The 23,660-nt window shown below is 41.2% G+C and overlaps 1 long non-coding RNA gene across 1 annotated transcript; it reads right to left on the bottom strand.

Moving 5' to 3' along the window:
• Positions 1–2,352: 2,352 nt before the first annotated feature.
• Positions 2,353–14,150, bottom strand: LOC115771361. Its single transcript, XR_004018935.1, has 3 exons — positions 14,122–14,150; positions 13,471–13,968; positions 2,353–3,336 (listed from the first exon to the last, which is right to left on the bottom strand). It is a non-coding gene; the product is annotated as an uncharacterized LOC115771361 (long non-coding RNA).
• Positions 14,151–23,660: the final 9,510 nt, after the last annotated feature.

Below are 23,660 nucleotides of genomic sequence, written 5' to 3'. Positions count from 1 at the left end.
CTTTAAAGCTGAAACTAGTCAAAAGGAGCGATGCCAGTTGGCCAGTTTTGACAAGCACATACACGCATCGTGTGTGTGCGAGTGTGTTGTATAGCTGTTGGGGAGGCTACCCGGAGGAGATACGATCTTTGCCGAGTTGGCTTGGCCGTGTCACACGCACTGTGACAGATCCTGGCGCATTGTGTGTGCCCATCGAGGGGTGTTGCCGCCTTGCGAGGAGGCACTGAACATTGCCCCTGGGCACAGGTTAGCGAGTTAGCTGCTTGCAGCTAGCTGCTCCTTTGCTGGTAGATCCTAGCGCCGCCGCTGCCTCTGTCCCTGGTTCTTGCTGCTGCTGCTGCGGCTGCTGCTGCCATGTGACAATGATAATAGCTGCTCGCTACTCTGCTCTGATCTGATCTGGCTCAGTGTTTACTTACACCACTTGAGCTTAACTCGGCGGCGCGGCCGGAAGTTGATGAGGGTCGAATTCGCTTGAGTTGGGTTTTTTTTTCCTTTTCTACTTCTTGTTTTGGGTTTTGGTTTGTGAGCATCTCAGGGCTCGCCTTTTGGGTCTGAGAGCTTTTTTTGGACTTTTTTTTTTGGATTTGTTTTTTTTTTTTTTTTTGATATGCCCAATTTATCACAGGAAATTAGCTGCTATTTAGCAACGTTGTATGCTCAAAAGAGGGCCAGCGCCTGCGGAGGCTTGCCAGGAAGCGGAAGGTAGGCGGCCAGGCCAAATAGTTGCCGTAGCAGCCTCTCAGGCAGCGGGTGTGCCACACACATATACACACACACACACACACACGCACACACAAAGGCAAGTTTCTTGTTATTTGGCGTGATAATTTGTGCAATTGTGGATTGCTAGCAACGATGAGCTGCTGCTGCTGCTGCTGCCTACCCCCTCTCTCCCCCCACAGCTCCTTGTTGGCCCTACTGGTTTGCTAGATGAGCAAAGGGGGGTTTAGGGTTACGGCTGAGACAACAGACAACAGACAACATTGACAGCGCGTGAGTGAGGCGTAGCTTAAATGTTATGGCGCCATTTTGAAAAGCTTCCAGAGCTGTGTGTGTGTGTGTGAGCGTGTGTGTGTGTGTGTTCTAATACAGGCAATCGAACTAATTGACATGGGCGCGCGCGTTTTTTGGGCCCGCTCTCGCTCTCTCTCTCTCTTGAGATAGCATTGAGTAGATCCCGGTAAAAAAAAGGGAAAGTTATCAAAATATTATTTTAACGAGAAAGAAGGGATATCTTCGTCAGGCCGGAGATTGAATACCCTTGCAGACTGAACCTTTTCAGAAGCATGGTTAAGATATCTTGAAAAGCAAAAAGTCTTTCCATACAAGAAACTACTTGCTGACCGATCGTTCCCATGGCAGCTATATAGATATAGTCTGATCGATCAACTTTTCAGTTTCAGAATTGATTCCAATTTGTACAAATTACAATTTCTGTTAGCCCTATTGTTGCTTTCCCTAAATGTGAATATGTAAATTGAGTATACTTTTGAAAATAATTAAAAGCAAAGCAGAATTTCACATTCAAGGTTTTTCCAGATTGCAAAAATTGCTGAATTTCTGATGTACTGTACCTTGAACTATCGCAAAGCCCAAATAGATATGAAATGTGAATCGAAAATTTTCAAAATTGTTACCTTGTTTCTAACGTATTGAAGGAATACAAATATAATAGGCCTTAGGGGTTGAGTTCCTCTGTTTCTATGCAAAATTTGTCAGCGAGTTTTGAGAGTTAGGGAGCAGAGAGTTTAAGAGCCTTTGGGATTGAGTTGCTCCGTTTCCTATGTTCAATATATATGCTATTCCGATCGTCCTTTTATTGCCATTTAGTCAGAAACAATCGAAGGAGCATACAGCAATAAGGAAAGACAGGAGCTGCTCAATGCGGACAACTAGCATTTGTAGGCAAATATTAGCTTCATGTTTCACCTATGAAACCCCAGTTTATGCTCCGTGTAACGCGAAAAACAAGAAAAGGACAAGGGAAACAAACAATTCTGGTTACAAAATTGAAGAGCTTGGGAGCTGTATTCCTTATAGACACACGCAGATATTTATGTTCAAAGCTACAAAGCTGCACAACAACTACAAAGGGTAGGGGTAGGGGGATATGTGTGGGGGGTGGGGTGTTTACTAAAGACTCTACTAGAAGCTTATACACAAGTAACTACATATGTATGTATATCAGGGGGAGAGAGAGACGACACATGAGATCAAATTACAGAAGGGCGTAGAAAATAATGGTTAATTATGAGGTTTGCGGGGGTTGGGGGGTTGTATTGGGAATTGTTTCTCGCGTTTTATAATTAGATGTAGAAGTAGGGTCGGAAATTGGTTTGGATAAATACCTTGAGGTGCCAGCACCTTCCAATTGCTGCCGATCCAATGGCGGATCGAAGATTTGCTCGCGATCCTCTTTCGATAATTCCAAATCGGCGAATTGATCCAGCTCGGAAGCCATCTTTAAAAGCTGTATTTACTGCTTGTTGCTTCTTCTTTGTTTTTTCTTCTTCTTCTTCTTCTACTACTGCGTCGTATTGCTGCGGCGGCGCGTTTGAGCACTTTTTAATTGGTTGCTTGTTTTAATTAGATTTTCCTTTGTATTTGACTATTCTCTGGGATCGGTTGGGAGGGGGTGTTACTTTTGCAGGGGGGTCGTCTTGTTTAGGTATTTCGACAAAAAAAAAATTATGTATATATATATATATACACGTATATATTGTATAATAGCAAATTATCTTGTAGTTGTTGATCTGGCAACTCTGGAGTCACGTTTCGCCTTAGAAAACACTTGAAATTTTTGGATTTAGTTTAGGGGCTTGTTGGGTTGGTTTTTTTTTTTTTTTTTTGATATATATGTATTCCGGGAAAAGTTTTCGCAGCTTGATTTCGGGTCGTGGAATGCTTCAAAAGGACGTTTCTCTGTTTGAATTTTGGCGCTTAGTTTTTGCATTGACTCATGTCCTTGTTCGTATGGTTTTTTTTTATTCTTTTTTTTTTTTTTTTGATTTGTTTCGTCGTTTGGTTTTTTTCTTGTTTGTTTATCAAACAAATGTTGTTGTATATTTTTTTAACTCGAGAAAAATTGTCGTTTACAGTTGTTTAATTTAGTTATTGTTGTTGCATCTTTTTCAATTATCTTCTCTTGTTTTGCGCGCTCGATTTGTTGTTTTTTGTTTTTTTTTTTGAAACCTTTTGTTTTTTATAGTTTTTTTTTTTTTGTTTTTTTGGATTATTTTTGATGTCTTTTCAGAGAATTTCGAAGAAAAACTGTTGTCCGAATCGAAAAAAAACCCTGTTAAATGCGTCAATTTGGCCAAATTAGGTGAAAACCTGCAACGTAGGAAGAAAGACATAAACATTAATTAAATTTAGTAAGCGGAAAATGCATAAGGTTACATTTAACAGTTAATGATCATCTTACTAAAATGGCAGACAAGCTGGCAAGGCCAGCCACACACTCACACACACACACATACACATACACACAAGTTGCGTCTGAATGCATACAAGTGCGATGGCAGAAAGAAAAACAATGGCCGCTTCGTTAAAGTTCAACGTTGAACCCATTTGACCGCCCCCTACTCCTAGCGCCATTTGCAACTAGCGTGCGAATGAGTGAGAGTGAGTGCCATTGAAGAGCGCAACAGCTGTTACAGCAATCAGCGATCACAGTTAGGCAGGCAGGCAGGCCGGCGAGGAGAGGAGAGGAGAGGCCGGCCGGCCAGCAAGCAAGCAACACGTTGCGACATGTTGCTAACCAAACAGCGAGCAGAGCGACCTGCAAAGCTTTTTAGCATTGCTTTTATCATCAGGCAGGCGCTGGCAGCGACGCCATTGAGTGGGCGCACGCTTCCGTCGACGCGAGAGCGGGCGCCGCATTCGCATTAGAAGAGATTTAAGCAGTGCGTGAAAACAGAAAACAGAGAAACCGAAAGAGAGAAAGAGAGAGCTTTGCTTCTGCTGCTGCCGTCGTCGTCGTCATGTTGACTTTGATCTTGGGCCCTGTATTTGTGTGCGTGCGTTGGTGTTGCTTTTTTGGCAATTGTTTTTGTTGTTGGCATTTTTTGTTTGTGTGGTGAATAAGTAGGCGCAAAGCAAAATCACGCAAGAAGAAGAAACCCAAAAAAAAAAAAAAAAAAGAAAATAAAAATACAATTTACTTCACAAAACGAATACCCAAATATAGTAAAAATCAGTGCTCTAATTTGTTTGTTTGTTGTAAATGCGGTTAGACGCACATTGATTAATGTTTAACTGATTTTTGCTTACTTCGCTGATTGCAGTTGTTGTTGTTTTATATATTTTTATTATTATGTTTTTTTTTTGTTCCCGCCAGCTGCTATGTTTGTTGTAATTTTTGCGCAGATGATGTCAGAGCTCGTTTAAAAACTTTTGTGTTTGTTATTTCTGCGTTGACTTTGTATTTTGCATTTGTTTTTGACTTTGCAGCGAGCGTATGCTTTAATAAACATGCGGTTTCTTTTTGAGAAATTATGTAAAAAAAAAAGACTTGTATTTAATTTGTTTTATTTGCTTCAAATTGTTTGTCACTTGCTCTTCGCAGGCACGACTGAAAAACAGCAACAACAAAAAAAAATAGCGCAAAAAACTAAAAGAAGACAACACAAGCTGTAAAGTTGTGTGCTGTGTAAAAAAAAGGCACACACACACAAAGTGCGGGGCGGCAAACACATATACATATACACACACACACACACACATAAAATATGCCACGAAAAATAGCAGCAGCAACGACATCAAAAAAGCAAAAGCTGCTGCCCGCCCTCTCCTATGCTACCCAGCCCGTCAACTATCCCCGCTGTCCCCGCCAACACGACAACTATTAATTCAATGTTGTGCCTGTTATTGTTGTTGCTGCTGCTGCTGCTAATTATGAAATGTAACAGACAAGTACGAGTTTAACGGTAATCGTATTTCTTTCATTTACAGCTCTGCTAAGTGCACAGTTTTTGGCAAATTGTAATAAGCATTTCTATGCAAGCATTTGCATGTGTATGGGTATGTGTGTGCGTGTGTGTCTGCCTGTGTGTGTTATTGGCTTTGAATGATTTTGCTTCTCTATTTTATGTTCGGTTATGATTTTTTTTTTCGTTTGATTTGAACGTTTTGTGTGCGCGCTCTTTATTTTATTTCGTTTTATTTCATTTTTTCTTTTGCTTGCTTACGTTTAGGAACGAACGAACGAACGAGTGTAGAAGAAACAACAGCAGATCAAGATCACTTTGCGGTTTCTCGAAAATTGAAAATAAAAACTATTTACGAACAAACACAACAGAGGAAAAAAAAACAATGAACGACGGCGGCGACGGACACGTTAATGCATATTTCAACTTTTATTTGCGTTTCTTTCTTTTTTTTTATGCTTTGCCTTAATGCCGAAAATATTCTGCCAATAATGCTTTTTTGACGACCTTCTTTCTGCTGCGGCGTTCCAAATACAAATGACGGAAAGGAATTGGGCTTCCAAATACTAAAATGACCGAGCGACGTGCATGCGGCATTCTGGCGGCAGCCGCAGCGGCGACGGCGACGGCGACTGCGACATCGGCAGCAGTAACAGCAGCAGAGCCCAGAGAGTGTGCGAGGAAAAGAGAGCGACAGAGAAAAAGAGCTCAACGCGCTAGCTAGCGCTGCCTAACAGAGCACAGAGTGCGTAACATTTATCACTTAACAGTTCCACTCAAGTATTTTTCGGCCGCCAACGCTCTGCCGCCTTAGCCGAAATTCCTATGCTTATTACACACACACAAACACAAACAAATACATACATATTCACACAGCGGCAGAAGCAGCAGTCGTAGTGGCAGCGACAACGGCAGCGACAGCATCGACCGCGACCGCAGCCAAGCGAAAGACAGCACACAACAAAAGCAATGTGCGATGTTTTCGTGTTGCCCCTCACTGTGCTGGTGTGTGGTTGTGTGTGTGTGTGTGTGTGTGTGTGTTCGCCGCTTTTGCCGAAATTTAATGAGTGAGTGTGGAATGAGAGAATGAGCACCGCCAATTCAGCAAACCGAGTGAGTCGAAATTTCAACTCAAATTCTTGAACGCAAGATTGATAAAAAGTAAAAGTTCGCAGTAAATAGTTAGAATAAAACAATACATATATGTATATGTATGTATGTACATACTGTAGGTATATGATGTATATACATATGTAAATATGCATATGATATGGAAAATTATTTCTAAAACCCATCAAAGTTATTTTGTTAAGAAGATCGGCCCCACAGTTGAACGCAAAAGTCTAAACTCAGACCGCGGCTTAGAACTCTGACTCAGACTCAAGACTGTTGACGCTGAGTTGGATACGGGATTCAGAGCCGAATTGTGACTCAAAAAGCAGCCTGGAACTGGAACCGGGAGCTTTGGCCACGTTCACAGCCGTATTGGGAATAGAGTGTGACTGTGTTGTGTGTGTGCGCGCGTGTATGTGTGTGTGTGTGTGTGTGTGCTTGTGTGAGTAAGCAGATGCCAGGATAATGTTGCGCTGCGTCGCCGTCGACGTTGGCGTTGCCAAAAATTGAATGCGGCGACGACGGCGACGACGACGACGACGATGACGACGACGACGACGATGGCGGCGCTTAAGCGCTTAAAGGAAGAAGGAAGCAGAAAAGGAAGTGAACTGCGAACACTCTGCTCTGGGCTGTTAGCACCGAAGGCAAAATGAAGCGCAAATATATGTACATATGTACGTATGTACGTACATACATATTTACAAGATACATATGTACATATGTATGTGTCCGCGATGTGCAAACAGCAAATGAGATAAAATGAAGTATGTCCCTGGTCGAGTGTATTCGACGGCCAGATATTCCCAAAAATACGTTGCCTACGTGAGTGTTAATTCAAATCGAAGGATAACGAATGGAAAGCTTTTAGACTGAAAGTCTGAAGGCTCAAGGACCAAGTTGCAGCAAATGAAGTATACGCGCTGATACACACTGCCTGAGCTGGCAACAGGGTATCCCCTGTATCGAATGCGTCGAATGGGAAGGCCAACAAATCCATGTGAGTCCTGAAGACAGCTCAGCAGCAGCAGCAGGCGCAACCTCAAGAGATTATCTACACACACACACACACATGCACACACACACGCACACACACGCACACTCGCACATTTATATTAATTGATGAGTTATTGAATTGTTTGTCCTAGCTGCGGGCATTGCAGTAAAAATGACATTGACAAGTTAAGCAACTAAAACTATATTTAATTAAGCTCAAGATCCTTCGAGCATTTCAAGAACTCACAGCACCAAAAGTTGTGCTTTTGTTTAAATAAAAACAAAAGCTTGTAAAACATTAATTAATAAGCTAAGTTTTAAATTGTTATAATTGTTTTTTTTTGTTTTTATTATTATTTTTTGCACAAAGAGAATCAGGCTAAAATGAAAGAACTTAAGCAGATGTTCGCAATGCTAGAGGAATGACACGAATTCGATGGGTTACAATTTTCAGAGTGACTTAAGGCTTAGGCTATCTAGCTAACTAAACCTAAATCTAAGCAACTAAATCTAGTTGCATTCACGCAGGGAAAAGGCAGCTGCTTAACTGAGAATTTCATAAGGAAAGCAAGTCAGACGAGAGTGAAGGCAAGGACAAAGCAGTCCTTACGGATGGAAAATGAAGCTCATGTTAAGTATTTGATATATTTACATAAGATTGCGATTGGAACTGAAGCTTTGATCATTATCCCTTTACTTGGACTCTCTACAAAAAAGGCAAGCAGCTGGCAGATTCCTATTATCATTCCCATTCGCATTATCTCTTCGCTGTGGAGCATTAGATTTAGTATAAACTTCATAAAACGATGCGAAGCCTTAAGAAAACCAACTCGAAAATCGATTTCAAAAAAGTCTTTAATTTCAAAAGCAGCTGTTTTATTTCTTATAAGTCAAATCGATTCTATATAAGCAATACGTAATGGTTCAGATAGTTAGCAATATGAGAAACCAACTAAGAGTTCAGTTAAATCGTATCTATGTATGCAACTAGTTGTGCTTCTACACTGCAAGGAATGCTCCTAAAACAGGTATAAATATAAATATAATATGGCTTGAAGTTTTTGGAATAATAAGAATTTAATGCTTGAATTTGCCGAATTCAGGCTCTTAAGTTTAAATATAAATATAAATAGAATCTAGATTGATTTTCTTAGAATTATTTTGTATTTTAAAAGAAAGTATTTAAATCAAGATATATACCTAATTAATATCGATCAAATTGTGTTGATTTGCTTTAAGTATTTTGTATTATTAACAAGAGGAAAACAAGTAAGAGGAGCTCCCGACTAGGGGATACCCTGAACCCTCCTCTTCCAACATCAAATGCATATATATATTCTATTTAAGAAGCTATATGTCAAGTTTGGTGACTCTAGCTCTTATTATTTACCAAAATTGCCCAAAAAACAGGATATCGATATCGATAGTCTTATCGATTGCTTGGAAACGGAGTAAGTTATCGATTATCGGAAACAAACTCGATCTGCGCAGGAGCATCTACATTTCTATTACAAGACTCTAGCTCTTATAGGTTCTGAGATCCTTGCGTTCATACATACGGTCGGACGGACGGACGGACGGACGGACGGACAGACAGACGGACATGGCTAGATCGACTCGGTTATTGATGCTGATCAAGAATATATATACTTTATGGGGTCGGAGATGCTTCCTTCTGCCTGTTACATACATTTGGATTTTGCACAAATACAATATACCCTTGTACCCATTGTTAATGGGTTCAGGGTATAACTAGTTGCTTGGCTGGCAAATACGTGTGAAAAGCACGCACACATATACACTTACATTTACACAACTTGTGCTTTTGCCCAGAAATATGTGCTTGTCATACGTACAGTCGATATTTATACATACATACATACATATATGTGTACATAGTTGGGATATATGCGTACATATATATTTGTATCTTTGACCATTTGTGCAATTGTGCTGCAAATGAAATAATATCAACTTTTACCGCAGCCATATGTCACACACACACACACACACACATGTGAAGAACCTCAAGGGCAGACGCTAGCAAAATGCCGGACACTTGTTGCATATGCAACTGCCCCGCTGCCCCGTTGCCACGCTGCCACGCTGCCTTTCCGCTCGCCTCTCACTTTCTGTCTGTCGCGGCCAGGTGCAGGCCAGGAGATGTGGCAGCCGAAGGGGCAGGCCAAGTGGCAGCAACGCACGCGTCGCAATCAAAACAAAATCAGCGAGCAACAGGAGCAGGAGCAGGAACAGGGTCCGCGTTGTTGTTGTTGCCGCAATTGCAATTGCAGTTGTTGAAGGTGACATTAATTGACGTTTAATGGGCTAAAAAGGAAAAGACGAGGGATGGCCGCAACAAATGCAAGCCACAGAGGCAAGCACAGAGTGAGCGCCAGATACTAGCGAGAGAGAGAGAGCGGCAGAGAGAGAGAGAGAAAGAGGCAGAGAGAGAGAGAGCGAGCGAGAGCGCATGAATTTTATTGCAGCAGGCGACAAGCCAATTAAAGCCGAAAGCTTTTCATGCCTTTTTATTTGCCAATAATTCAAAGACACAAAAAGTGCATCCTCTGCCATACAAAAGCCTCGCGCCCAGGGGTTAAAGGTAAAAGGTTGCCGCAAGCGACCAAAAGGGGGTTGCGCCTGCAGCTTCTGTTGTTCGCATACAAATCCCTGCACACGCTGCAGCGCATACTTTGAGGGGTTACCTAGCGGAGAGGGGGGAGGTGGTGGGTAGAGAGTTGCTGGCCCGCTGGGTTAGTGGGCGTGCAATTTGCATGCAGCCAGCAGCCAGCAGTCGGCAGTCGGCAGCGAATGCCAGACGAATGCAAAGAGCGCGACTCGTGTTGCCTGATTTTCGCAGCTGCTGCGCGTTGCAGCGACAGCGACAGCGACAGCGACAGCGACAGCGGCTGCACTGGCTGCCAGCGAAGGGTTCGTGTGTCCTCTACAAAATATATGCATAAATGTGTGTGTGTGTGTGTGAGTGTGTGTGTGTGCTTGCACAACAAGTGCAACACAAAAATGGCGCGCGCAGCAACTGCAGCAGCAACCCTGCAAAGTATGCAATAAAAGGCAAATGCCGATTGTCTAGGTGTGGGTGTGTGCATGTGTGTGTGCGTGTGAGAGAGCGAGAGAGCGAGATACCAACAATAGGCCTGACAAAGCAGCCTGCGAATGGCAGCGGGCATATTTATGTGTGCAAGTGCGTGCTGTGTGTGTGTGAGTGTGTGTGTGTGTGTGTGGGCGCGCATTGCAATGCGAATTGCAGTTATCGAAGCACACACACACACGCATGTCCGTATGTCAGGTCTAGCAAAATGGAAGCGGGCAAGCAGAGCTTCGAGGCAGTCGATCAGCGTCGCAATTAATTGAGAGCGAATGGCAGCGCGTATAGCTATGTGTGTGTATGTGTTCGCGTGCGTGCGTGTGTATGCATGTGTGTGGCTGCGAATTTAAATGCAAAATGCAGTGCAATTACTCAAGCACACACACACACACAGAAGTTTATGCGGCCAAGCAAAGCTTTTGCTCAGCTGGATCAGCTGCAAGGCAGAGACAGAGACAGAGAGAGAGAAAGAGAGAGGCAAGTACTGGAAGGCAACAGTTGTGCGTGCATAAATGCAACAGATAGACTCAAATATGTACATGTATTAGTATATATATTTGGTGCAGCAAAATGGCGGCCGCATTATGAGCAAAAGCTTTAAAGCAACAGATCAGCATAAACGAATGCGTGAGAGAGATAGAGAGGACAAGAGAAAGCAGGAGACAGTAAGAGACAGTAACAACAAATACACGCTGCCAGCAAAAGCAGCAGCAGCAGAGACAACGGCCAAAAACTGAAAGAAAGAAAAAAAAAATACTGCAAAAGCAGCCAAAAAATTAATGAAAGAAAGAAAATAATGAGAAATAATAAAACAACTTTTAAAACGAGTGTCCCGCCGAACAATGGGAACGCAACAAACGTTGTGTCTATTGTGCGTGTCGTGTGAACAGAAGGGATCAGGAATCAGAGACCAGGACGAGTTGCCAGTTGCCGGTTGCCAAGGCAAATACTGAATAAAACAGGACATTAAACAATTATGCACGAAATGGCATCAAGAAAGCAAAAAGCAAATGGCACAGGCAAACACACACACACACACACACACACACATGCGCAGACAAGTAATTCAATAAGCTGAAACGGGCCAGGGAAGGAGGGGTGAGGGGGCGCTGCTCTGTGGAGTGAGGGAAGGGGGCAGCCATAGCTGATAGAACTAGTATGCGAATAAAGATTATATAACTATGCAGCACATATGCACAAGTGAGTGGGACAGAGACAGGAAAAGATATATAGAGAGAGAGAGAGAGAGAGAGAGCAGAGAGGAGAGCGGAGCGAGAGCTTATGACGCGAACGCGCCTGGCTCAAGGACAACCGCATGACATAAAGCGCGCGCGCGCGCTCTCGACGTCGGTACAGTTATGCAGCTAGCTGAAAGCTTTCTCGCGCTGATCCCAGGGGCGTTGCTCAAGTGGAAGGGGGGGCGGGGGGGCGTGTTGCATAATCCGTTTAGCCAACAGCCACTGACCGCTGTCCGCTGAGAGCTGGCCACACTGGCTGCCGCGATTTCCGCGTCTGTGGAATGCGCGCCCCCTGAGAAATTTGATTCTAATTTTATGCTGCACTCTCTCGCTCTCTCTACCCACTCCTCTCTCTCAATCGCACTCGCACTCGCACTCCCACTGCCATTTTCAATTGCTCTCATTCACTTGCACTCTCTGGGATTTTGCGGCTGTTGAACTTTTGAATTGATTTCAAAGCATTTTGCGCGTCTCCATGAAGAAGAAGCTTACTTTGCCGTGCCTCACTTGAGAATGAATGCATTAAATTTAGCCATGCCACAGACACAGCTATGTGGATTAGACAAGCGATCTACGCGCTTGAGGGGGGCAGTGAGAGAGAGAGAGAAAGAGAGAGAGAGAGAGTGAGTGGAGAGAGGCGGGTGGGGCAAACGCCAGACAGCTTCAGATTCATTCATGCCACGCGCCATCGCCCCACTCGGCATTTAAAATAGACAGACACAATTCCCGAATGCATCGCCCCAAACTGACTTAAAAATAGGCAATCAAGCTGCAACAGCAAATGTGCAACTGCAACAGCGATGCAAAGTTGCAGTTGTTGCCATAGATATTACATAAATTCAATCATCCCCCCCTCTCTCTCTCTCTCTCTCTAACTGGAGCCGATTATAAAAAACTAAATATTCCCATTATCTGAACCGGATATACGCGCAAACATTCAATTCTAGACAAGACAGAAAACTAATCAATTTATCCTGTTCGAGTTGCTTGTCTGGAAGCTTATGATAAATAAAAGTCTTGAGAGTTGGAATATTATATCGTTTTTATGTGTTAGGGAAAAGGTTTATTTAAAAACCAAAACCAAGTTGATCTCTAATTTGAATTATGAAGAAATGGAAAAGACAATCATAAGAAAAGGAACAATTGAAATTATGCAAATAAATAGCAGTATTTTGTGGACTACAAGCTTAGCTTGATTATTTCTTGAATCTTACTTTGATAATTAGTATAAATTAAATCCATAAGAGTTAGAGATTCTATATGCCACATAAGACTTAAGCTCTTTCTCGAAACTGTCTTTAATAACGTTAGATTAGGCGTTAGATATTCGATATGTCTTATAGACGACACACAAACAAACATTGGATATAATTCGGCAGAGTCTTGTGGACTATAACAAGGTGGAATCTTAAGTTCCATTTAAATCTAAAAACAGTTAACATTCTATATAAAACATTCAACAATGATATATGTGTAGACTCTAAGAAGGTTCCGCTTGCTTTTCCTAGAAACTTACTTTAATAACTGCTTAACTTTACTTTTTACTTTAATAAATTCTTCTCCATGGCATATAAGTGTCTTTCACAAGTAAAAATTAGACATTAGTGGACTATAAGCACGTATATCCCAGGTTCTGCTTGATTTTTGCTTGAATCTAACTCAAATAATTGTTAAAATCGTACTTTTATAATTGTGCCATATAAGGATTTGCGTGAGACGGGATAATATTCTAGACATTTCGATTAAATCTGATCTTTTAATATTTCCCAACGCTGAAACTATAATATAAATAAAATTTGATTGATTGTGCTATAGATAGAGCCAGAGGGACATAGGATAACATTGCAGACATTTCGTTCTTAAAACGTTTCCCAGCACTTTAAATATATATTCATATATATATATATATATATATATATAGTTATTTGTTGTATTTGTGCTGTTGGGATTTGATTGAAGTGCAACTGAGATATTGATTGATTGCCATATGGAGTATAGATGGAGTACATCTAGTACATCTAGAGCCAGTTGCCAGTGGCTGGGCAGTGTTATTTTTAGATATGCGGCAATAACAGATACTTACAGATTCCTGCTAGCTTTGATAGATTGATGACTGTTACGGTTTGGCTATTGGTAATTGTTTTCTTTAGTTCTTGTTGTTCTTGTTGTTGTTGTTGTAGTTGTTGTTGTTGCTGTTGTTGCTGTCAATGGCCCAATATTCAGTTATTAGAGTTATGATAACGATGCGGCTGCAGCTGTGTCAGTGATTATCTGGTATGAAACGAAGAGCAGCCTGTTTAAGTACTTCCTCTTGAGTCAAATCGATCGATAGATCACTGTAGCTGCTGCTGGGCTGCTCGGCTGCTCTGCTGCTCGGCTGCTCGGCTGCTCGTTTTAGCTTTTGGTGACTGTCAACTCAATTGTTTCTGGATGGTTTTATTTGGTAGCTCGTAACTCTTCTGATTTAGTTGTTGGGGGGCCCACTTGCGATTTTGCGTTGATTATGGCTGGATTAGTAGATATGCATGTGAAAAATGCGAGCGTCGTCTAATGGACTTGATCGAAAATTGTCTGTGGCTATCTGCATATATAAACATATATATATAGATATGTGTATGTATACATATATATATTGTCTATATGGACGAATTTTAATTAAGTGCCGAAAATTTGTGGGGAAACGACAAATGATGATAGAATTGCTCGGTTTGGATTTTATGATGTGTTTAAATACTTTTTGGATTTTTATTTTGGATAATTTTTGTTGTTGAGGGAGAAAAATTGAAACTGACGAGTGAAATGAGTTGATGAATTGTTCCAGAGCGTTATGAAAACTGAAATTAACAGCACTGCAAATGCTGTCTAAGTTTCTCGTAAACAACTATCGAATACCCAATTACAGCAAACGGCCAGTGTTGGAAAACGAATGAGCGCGTCGTCACAATCTTTAATTCGATTGATTTTCGCCCCCCCCCCCCCCCCCCTTCCCCTCTAGAAAAAATAAAAAACAACAACATCAACAAAAACACATCGAATTTAAGAATTCTCTTTCGGTCCTTTTTTTTTTGTTTTTTGGGAGGCTTATTGATTTTTGCGTAGGTGACAAAGACGTCGACGACGACGGCGACGGACCGCTCAGTACAACAGAATCAGAAAAGTTATGGGCAGGGGCAGAGGTAAGGGTAAGGGTAAGGGTACGGGTCAGGGTATGGGTACGGCAATGGGAATGGGAAAGAGAGCGATGCTCTCTGGGCATATGGTAGGCTAGCTGTGCGAGCAGGACAGCAGCAGATGCGTGCGAGTGCGTAGGACGCCGACGGCGACGGCAACAGCGACGTCGACGTCGACGCTAACGCTGACGGAAAACTGGAAAATGCTTGCTTACAATTACAAAATATCAATTGTTTAATTTTGGTTTTGCTTTGGGTTTTCGTAGCTTGTTATCGGTATCGGTATCGGTATCGTTATCGATATTGGTATGGCTGATATTGATATTGATATATCGGTATTGGTATCGGTATCGGGCCGTACCTTCTCCACTGGACTTGCCGTTCTTTCACTGTTTCACTCAACCACCAGACAAAAAATAACACAACAACGTTGGCGACGACTGCGGCGATGGACAACGCTGGTGTCCAGAAACGATATCGGGTCTAATTTCTTATTATATATATATTATATATATTTTTTTAATTTTAATTTTTTTGCTTTTGGCTTGGTTTCAGTTTCGGTTACGGTTTCGAGAGCTGAGAGTCGAACGAACGAACGAACGCGCGGCACGGCGACGAGTAAACTGGCAACGACGCTCAAATGTTGCAATGAAAATGTCTGTGGAAAATTCACGCAGCAGCAGCGGCAGCGGCAGCGATAGCAGCCGAGCAGCTGCCGCTGGCAGAGCGCTTGCCGACGCATTTTTCCTATCCAGAAACAGTGAAAGTTGTGCGTGAGTCTTCTTGTTGTTGTTGCTGTCGTTGTTGTTGTTGTTGTTGTTGTTATTGCGGCGGAGTCAAATCAAAATGGCTGGCACGTGTATGTGTAACTGTGCGTATGCACGTGTGTGTGTGTGCGAGCGGCGTCTATCCGCTCGTTTATCCGTCCGTCCGCTTACAGCGAGCATTTTCAAAGTCGGAGTCACAGTTCGAGTCGCAGAGCAGGCGTTGCTCTCGCCTGTTGTTGTTGTTGTTCTTGTTGTTTTTGTTGCACTCGGCCTATCCCACAGTGCCTACAAGCAGTTGCCAGACAAGTGATTGCAATCAAATAGAAACAAATTTAACAAGTTGGCAGATTAATTAAACATGCAAATGTTCATTCAAATGTTTTTGATATATATTAAAGAGCTCGTTATATATAATTCTCAAATATTAAATTTATTTAATTCAATAATATTATAGGGATTGGAAGAAACATTAAAATACACTCATATGTTTGTAACTAAATGTGGCTATATGAAAGAACTGAGGCTTTACGTTTTGAGTAATAACATTATTTTTAAATTAAAAAAATATTAAAAAAAAAAAGAATGATTTGTTGCAGCACAGTAATTAGAAGATTCGCTAAACAATCATATATTATTTAATATAATGTAATTATATTATATGTAAATACATTATATTATAATAATATATAAATAGGCGTTCGGGCTATACTTTTGTTATATTAAACCTACATTAAAATTCAAATAATATCAATATATATAAATATATTTTTTTTGGAGGAGAAATATATATTAAAACAAAATTGTTTTCATTTTTGCTTTGAAGCCAGCTAGTTAAATAATATTAATTATTTTTGTTTATTTAATTTTTAATAGTTTATACTATTATATTATATTCTATTCCTGTTAATTTTATAATCAAGCAACTAAATGTTGCCATTGTCTTAAGACAAAAAAAAAAGCAACCAATTACTTATATTAAAAAAAAAATTGTTTATTTAACTTATCTTTCAATTCACAAGCAATATTTCATTGTGAGCTAAACTGGGAAAATATTAAGAAAAATCAGTTTATCAAACAAAGGCTAGATTTTTGCCGTATATATAAAGAACTCGTTTTAAAGTAAATTCGAATGGATGTCTTAAAAGAAACGAAGAGTTGCATTAAGTATAATAACGTGTGATTTTAAACTTATAGACTGACATTTCCATTTTTGCACTGCGTATAAGATTTATGTTCTTGCAATAGTCAATCTGAAGGCAACCTAAAAGATAGTTGCCATGAGCTGGACATTGAATGAGTTTACAGGCTGTCACATACTTTTAGCTCAAGCTATTCCAGCTGTATTGACCTGTGCTCCTCCATTGAGAGCGATAAAGAAGAAGTCGAAAAGGAAGAAGAGGAAGAAGAGAAAAATAAAAAATGAAAAATAACAAGAAATAAAAACACCGCCGCCAACGTTCCAAACGGATAACCGAATATTTTCCAAGTGAGTGGTTTGGTCTCTGCTGGCAGCGACGCCGGCAGCGACGCGTTGACATTGACGTCGCGGTCGCTGTCGCTGTCGAGAGCTCCGAGAGCGAACGGCAGCGGGTGCAGGAGCTCTCAGCCAGGGTGAGAGCGTGAAAAGCGAATTTTCATTTCATGTTTGTCGTGGCAAAAAAAAAAAAAAAAATAACTCCAAGAAAATAATGAAAAGCAACGCAGGAAAAATGAAAACGCAAGGAAAACTCACGTTGGCATTTACTACAAGGGTGGCAAAGCCAAATGGCGAAGTCAACGTCAACGTCGACGTCAGCGGCGGCAGCGGCAGCGGCAGCGGCAGCGTCCGTGTGGCTCTCTGACATTGCGACGAGTCTTTAGCGGTTGTGGAAAATACGGAAAATTCGTGCGCTTAAGAGTGTGCGTGAGAGTGTATATATATATGTATGGATGTATTTTTATATATGTATGTATGTGTATGTGTGTGTGTGTGTGTATCTGTGAGTGTGTGAGTGCCTGCGCCCGACAGTCACGTTGACTGTTGAATCCGAATCCGCTATGATTTTATGTGAAAAGTCATCAAAGCACTCAAAGGAGCTTACGGCCTCGTTCTGAAAAGGCAGCGCGTCTTTGAGTGGATTTACCTGTGTTAGCGCCAGCTGCCTGCCAAAGCTTTTGCCGAGCCCATCAAACCATTTCTGTACTCTGAGGCAGCTCTCGAACATATGCTAGTTGTTACTGCCCATTAAAGATCCTCCCATTAGCAAAATGCACGCCAAATTGGTCCTCAAGTTAACAAGCTAACAAATTAGTTGCCTCGAAATGCACTGCACGTTGAAGTGTCGGCTTAGCGCTTAGCAAAATGCTACTAATTTCAAGGAAAACGCAGAAACTTAGACAAATGCGCAAGACAATGCACATCTATGATTAATCTTGCTTTAATAAGCATATCATTTAATAGTTGTCCTCTGAAAGAAGTGAAGTGTTTTAGTCGTTAAGGCAATCAAAAAAGTAGGAGCCCGGTTCGAATCAGGGTTTGTATTTGTCTGTGCTTTCCAGTCCCGGATCTAATTTATTCGAAAAATAAACTTCCAAAGTGATCCAGCCAGAAGAAGGATCCTGGTTCGAATCCTGATTTGAATTTACTTCAAATTTGATTTTTGCATCTAATTGATCCACTCATTTGGGCTTTCGAAGCAGAAGGATCCCGGTTTGCTTCAGGGCTTGAATTCGCTTAAAATATGAATTCTCTGTGTTTTCCAGTCAAGAACATGAAGGTTACCGGTTCAATTCACTCAAACAATAAACAGCTTAACTGACCTAGTCATTCAAGTAATCAAAGAAGGATCCCGCTTGGAAGTGTTAAAGTTTTCCAGTCAAGAGTTATGAGTGTATCAGTCATTTAGGCAATCAAAGAAGCGGGACTCCGGCTCAAGCCCCGCGTTGAATTTATTTAAAAGACGTATTTTTTAAGTTTGAATCCTGGTTTGAATTTACTCAAAAGTTGAAAGTCTTAATGTTCCACTCATTATGGCAATCCAAGAAGAAGGATCCCAGTTCGAATTCCGGTTTGAATTTACGTAAAAGATGAATTGTCTAAGTTTTCCATTCAAGAACAAGAAAGTTACTGATCTCAATTCACTCACAAAATGAAAAGTCTCAGTGTTTCAGTAATTAAGGCAATTGAACAAAAAGGATCCCAGTTCGAATCATGGTTCGATTTTACTCAAAAGAGTAGCTATCAAAGTGTTTCAGTCATTTAGGGAATTGATCAGCAAGGATCTCGGTTCGAGTCCCGGTTTGAATTTATTCAAAATATGAATTGAATTAATTTAAGTTCAAATATTCGTAAACTATCTGATTTCAGTTACTTTTGGGGGTCAGTAAAAAAAACCCATTTGGCTAGCATCTGTAGAACGGAACTGAATCAGGCTCAGTATAATGTTAAATGCAGGGCATTTATTTAAACTTCGATTAGTAAAGATCTTTTTTAATATACACAGTTCTATCTATAGTTCATCATTTCATCTCATCTAATATAGAAAGTTGAAGATTAAGTATTATGTTTCAGGAATTTACAACCATGATAAGGGCTTTCCTGTACATACATCTTTAAATATATCATGTGTACAGTACCCGATATCATGTTTCTATGGTATAAAGAAGAGTCTCGATTGAAAATTAGGCTATTGGGAAAGATAGCTAGAAAAAGTTTTGCGTAGTTAAAATCAAAAATATTAACGATATAGGAGCTCTAGGCTTAAATAAGGATAATAGCAATAATGATAATGATAATAATAATAATATTAATGACAATAATAATAATAATAATAATAATAATAATAATAATAATAATAATAATAATAATAATAATAATAATAATAATAATAATAATAATAACAATAATAATAATAATAATAATAATAATAATAATAACAATAATAATAATAATAATAATAATAATAATAATAATAATAATAACAATAATAATAATAATAATAGTAATAATAATAATAACAATAACAATAATATCAATTATGATAATGATAAAAGGAACAACAAAAATAATAATTATGAAATCCATCAACATAAAATTCATCATCATAATAATGTCAACTATTATACGTGGAATTTTATTAAATTTTTCATTATATTTTCATCTCCTACTTATGTTTTACATCACCATTATTTTAATATTATTAACCATTTGGTTTGTTCAGTGATGATATCTATTACTTCATTTACTGGACACATACATATTCCAGGATATTTCTGTTATGCTTGGACTCTAATGCGTTCAAGCTGGTGCCAGAGACTTGGACTGTGACCTTGCAACGTTTCGGTTGCTTCTTTCACATTTTCATTTACAACGCCCTGCTAAATCGGATGCGCACCCCAATAACGTGGCACTAGATGTGCTGTTGTTTGTTACCAACACAGCCTAAACACACACACACACACACATACAAACAAATTTGTAGACATTCCCTTTCCAGTTTGTTCGCTTTGAACACGTCCCATTTCCGAATTTTCGTCCGCGTCTTGCGTAGTTTTTCAACCCCCCAGGAACGGGTAGAAAACTGATGCGTATGCCTGGAATGTTACAGCCGGCGCTACCCTGGTCCGGACCTGGGCCTCTGCATGTGGCTGTGCCTGTGCCTGTGCCTGTGCCCTACCCCAGGACAGCAGGCAGGGAAGCAACTGAACAGCAACCACCCACCCCCGGGTGTAGTGCATAGTGCGTAGTTGGATTCGAATTTGGAAACGCATCGCGATTATGGAGAGCATCCTGGGCCTAGTCAGGGCTACAGTTACTCAGCTGAAAGGGGTGCTGCCCCCTCGCCCCCTCTCACTCTACTGCTTCTCTCTCTGTCTAGTCGGTCTAGTCCACCACCACGAGCCAAAAAAAACTAGTCGAGTATCCCGTTACGCGCTGCCTGCCATCTCTGTCGCACTCTCTGGCCATGGCCAGGATCGGAACGGCTGCAGATGATAAACGTGCTGGCGGCTTTTCGTGGACGGCGTCCCGTATTTGGCTACCGCCCACCCCTCCCCGTGCACCGCGGCACGGCTGTGCGTCGTCTGAGGCATTGTTGTGCGAGCCTTTGATTTTTTTTCTCTTCTCCTTCTTTTTTATTATTATTATTTCATTAGATTGCAACCCTCATGACGTGACGACTACTATGCGTGTCCTTTGTCCCGTGCCGTCGGCCTAGGAAGTGCGTAAAAAAATGTTTGCCAACATTCACCATTAGCCAAACATGCTTTTAGCTCAACTCGAAGCGTTCCCTGGACACCTGGGCACCTGGGCAGCTGACGTCATGGCGAAGGACACTCGGATGCTGCCCAGCAGACCCATCTGAAAGACAGAGTCTCTCAAAGCAATAACTATCAAAAGTAATTACAATATAGAAGAAATATTGATATCAAGCCGAACTAAATCGATCTGCATGCTTATCTTTATCCTTAATGAAATCTATAGATCATTCGCATATTCATATTTAATATTCACAGACAGATACAGATCAGCTCCCCAGATCCTTAGAATATAGTATAAATATCACCTGATGATAGCGGAGAGTTTGCTTGACTGATGCCGGATAATTAACGAGCAGCGCTCAACTTGGATCCTGCTACTTTTCATAGTAAGATCTATAGAGATTATATATAAACAGTCTTGTGTAAATTTGTAAGCAAGAAAGTTAAGAAAAATAAGTCATTCATATCACTTGGTATTGATAAGGTCAGATCCTTAGAGACCGATAGTGAAGTCTTAAATAAAAGGAGGCATAGTGTATGAAGATGATGAACGGATTAGCATTCATCATCATCAGTCACGTTAAAAGGCGGGCTATGGACAACACAAGCCGATTATAGAACGTTAAATCTTTGGAAAAGGCCTTGTCAATCAGATCTATGTTGCCATTGTCGGGCGATATGTTTTGCAGATCCTTGCAAATCTCAAATTACGATATAGATGATAATCTCAACGATTCAACATAGATCAAACAAAGATTGAACATGGATCAAGCATAGAACAAACATGAGTCAAACGTAGATTAAATATGAATCAAACATAGATCAAGCATAGATCAAACATGGATCGAACATAGTTTGAAGATCAAACACAAAACAAACATAAATCAACCATGGATCAATTATAGATCAAGCATAAACTAAACATGAATCAAACGTAGATTACACATGAATCAAACTTAGATCATAGATGGATCAAATATAGATCAAACATAGACCAAAGATGGATCAAATATAGATGAAACGTAGATCAAACTTGCATCAAACCTGGATCAGACCTTCAGACCAATAAGTTGTTAGCAGACAAAGTTTTTATTGACCACCAATAAATGCCAGGGCTCAATGTAACGAGTTTTTTGAAGATCTCAAAATATGTTAGCAGAGAAATGTTCTGTCCATTGCGCGGCTGTCAGCTATCAGACACGTGTATCATTAATATGATATACTTATGGTTCGCTTAATGATCCCGAGTAAGAATATATAAGGCAAATGTGGATCAAAAGGTGGATTGGAGAGAAAGTGTTTACTTAACTGAGGCAAAGCATGATTAACGATTAGAACGAGCAAAAGGACGATCGCTGGGCAATCAGTTGCATTAGATCCTTCAGTGACCCTTTGAGGGCTATCGATCATTGCCTATATAAATGTATATATATATACATATGTATATAAATATATATTGCCTGACCTCAATGTGCTTTTAATAAGTTCTGCTCAAGTTATGAATATTTAGTTAATGCTGTCGACTGACACGCGGCTGATTGGATGATGACAATCTCACGCAAACAGGAAGCAGGACACCAAGACACCAGGACACCAGGACACCAGGAGAGCGGGACACCAGGAGTGCAGTCTGTTAGATTGTCGGGGAAAGGTGGAAAAAGAAAGCGTGTTGCATGCAATATGCGCAAATAAGTATATATTGCGGCAAGCCTGCCCCTGGCCCCAGGCCCTGCCCCTGCCCCTGCCCCTGCCCCCAGCATGCTGCATTGTACTCAATTCAAATACAATAATGCCGCTGCGCTTGGTGTTAAACGGGGGGATAGAGGGGAATAGGGGGCGCAGGCACGTAGCGGGGGCAAGTGCTCGCTTACTTATCAATGTCAGCATCGGGTATCTGCGACGTCAGCTGCACCTGCGCAACCGCTCGGCAGCACACGACGCGCCACGCGAGTTTCGTTGGCTTTTTGTTTGTCGGTGGGGTTGACCCTTTTGGCTGTTAACGGTTAACGGTAATGCGGCTCATTTTCAACTGGTATTTGTTTTCGGTTCGCTTTCACGAGCGGCAGCAGCAGCGGTTAGCTGCATGTGGCATGCAGCGGAATCAAGCCGATGCTCACAGTTCACAGCTCACAGGAGTCAAAGGAAGACGACGGCTGCTGCTGCTGGTGCTGCTCCTCGTTGCATGCAACTTGATACCTGCGCCAGTTTCTCATAATTATCATATCAACAAAAAGTTGCAGCCGAAAGGCGAGCTGAAACAACAACAACAACAACAACAACTACAGCCACAACACGAAGTGCAGACAACGCGAAGGAGGCGAACAGCAAAAAAAAAAAACAACAACTGAAGATCAGAGAGCAGAGAACTTGGCGCAGTCGGCGCAATCGGGGCAGGCATTGCATTTTGTGGATAAAATGCATAAAGCGTGCCGGCAGCGGCAGCGGCAACGTGCCTCAACCCCTTGTTGCAACAGAGTGCAGCCTCCTTTCGAGCGCGTGCCACAGGCAGTTGCCAATTTATGCAGGACGATGTGCAATCTGGTCTTAAGATTTGCAGCGAGCGTCTCTTCTTTATTGTCGAGTGTGTGTTGTTTTTTGCATATTGCGACCTAAACGGCGCTTAATGTGTTGTGATTACATAATCGTGCCAGGGTCGGGGCCGGGGGCAGGGCTAAGGACAGGGCAAAGGACAGCAGCTGCGCCCCTCATTTGGGGGGGCACGCGCTGCAACTGAACCGGCTACTCGTACATATATACATATATATATATATATATCCACAGATGTGGGCAGGTGAGCAGCAGCAGCAAGGGCAAGGGCAACAGAGGCAACAGGGGCGGTCACTGGGCGCGTCTGAGGCAGCGTTCAATTTAATTGAAGCAGCCCAATTAACGTGTACATCGAGTGATAAAGCAATTGAGACAGCGGACAAAATGCCGATCAACAGATCGTTCAATTATACGCAAAACGATCTGCTGGGCCCTGCCAAACAAGTTGGTTGACAAAAAAAAGAAAAGTGTATATATATTATTTAAAAGCGTAGCTCTTCATTTAAAATATGAAAACCACATTCAACGAAATAAACAATTGCAGCGAATCT

This window comes from Drosophila novamexicana, unplaced genomic scaffold, assembly GCF_003285875.2.
Source record: "Drosophila novamexicana strain 15010-1031.04,08,12 unplaced genomic scaffold, DnovRS2.1 tig00000068-arrow-arrow-pilon, whole genome shotgun sequence".
Lineage (NCBI taxonomy): Eukaryota > Metazoa > Arthropoda > Insecta > Diptera > Drosophilidae > Drosophila > Drosophila novamexicana.
The sequence above is the reverse complement of the archived record's forward strand: the minus strand, read 5'-3'. Positions and strand labels throughout refer to the sequence as shown.